Source organism: Haplochromis burtoni, unplaced genomic scaffold, assembly GCF_018398535.1.
Source record: "Haplochromis burtoni strain Fernald_Lab_line unplaced genomic scaffold, NCSU_Asbu1 Contig_24, whole genome shotgun sequence".
NCBI lineage: Eukaryota > Metazoa > Chordata > Actinopteri > Cichliformes > Cichlidae > Haplochromis > Haplochromis burtoni.
Window position 1 is genome coordinate 1851337 of NW_024582385.1, and position 1423 is coordinate 1852759.

At 43.7% G+C, this 1423-nt stretch overlaps 1 protein-coding gene across 2 annotated transcripts in view; it reads left to right on the plus strand.

The window, feature by feature from the left end:
- The window catches only part of map6a (microtubule-associated protein 6a), a 20296-nt gene that overhangs the window by 1377 nt on the left and 17496 nt on the right, over positions 1–1423 (plus strand). The window lies entirely within an intron of this gene.

The following is a 1423-nucleotide window of genomic DNA, read 5'->3' on the forward strand; positions in this document are numbered from 1 at the left end:
GAGAGAGAGAGAGAGAGAGAGAGAGAGAGAGAGAGAGAGAGAGAGAGAGTGCTGAAGGCCTCAGAGACCTGTGAAGGGTCAAAGGGGTCAAAGCTGACATTAAAGAAATATCATTGTCATAAAGTCAGTTCAGAAAGACAGTTGTGATCACACTGCTAACTGCAAGTATATCTGTTAAGGGAGGGGTTCAGATGTTGTTATGGGTATAATAATGTTCACAAAGTGAAATTAATTACAATTTAAAAGCTGATCTAATTGTGCATCCTTACTAATCATTATTTTTTAGCCAAGAGTTGTCCCATTTTCTTCAAGCTTTCATCAAGCTTTTGTCTTTTAAAATGCAGACTTGCAAAAAAATTTAACTGAGCTTCAATATTTACCCAGGTCTGGGTCAAAGGTGAGGGAACCTTTCCATCCTTTACACCACCACAAACAAAACAAACAAAGAGAATAAAGAATCTAATGTATCATTTTTATATAGTCCATTATTAGCTGCACAGCTGGATACAAACCTGAAATCAAAGGGAAATGAGCAGGAGGCTTTTTCACAGAGGAAACCCTCCTGAATGGGTCTCTATGAGAAGCTTTGTTGAGGTTGCATTGCAGGTGTGATAATCATCAGAACACAGAGCTTAATTGGGGGTGACTAACAGAGAAGTTGTTTCACAGTGTAATTCAGTCAAAGCATGCAAATGCATTACACAGCGGTCAACTTGTATTTTCTCCACTGAAGGTAATTAAGCTGAGTGGAAAGGTCAAGGTGGAATTGTTGTCGAGCGCTGTTGTGTTTAGGTCTATGAGTCTAATCTCTGTACTGCTATGCAATGTTCCTGAGGGATGGTGATGATGGCGACTGGTGGATAGATTAACATCAAGTCATGCACGTCTAAGCCACTGTACACATGCCTCAGCTGATACTCTATATATGTTATACTCAAGTCCTATGGAGGATACTGCTGTGCTATACACCGATTTTGTAGAATATTGAACATTCTGTTCTTCGTGTTATCTTACACACCTCTCACAGTATACTCCTAAATCGGGAGTCTTGGCTCAGAGCTGTCACGGGATGCAGGTTTGGGCTTTTAGAGGGAGCCTGGCTGAAGTGAGACTCTGCTGGCAGAGGTGAGTGGTGCTGTGTGTGATCACTGAGGGAGCCTTACAGCTGTTTGGTGCCTTGCTGGCGTGCCTGTGTTGTTGAGCATCAGCAGGGTACAGACCAGGGCTTTTCCCCCGCACGGCATGAAATGGCTGCACTGTGACAAGCAGAAGCCCAGTCGGCTCGCTGTCTTCCTCTGCCAGAGACTCAAAGCAGGTCAGCTGTGGGTTAATGCCACAGATTGTATGCACAGACACACACACACACACACACACACACACACACACACACACACACACACACACACACACACACACACACACA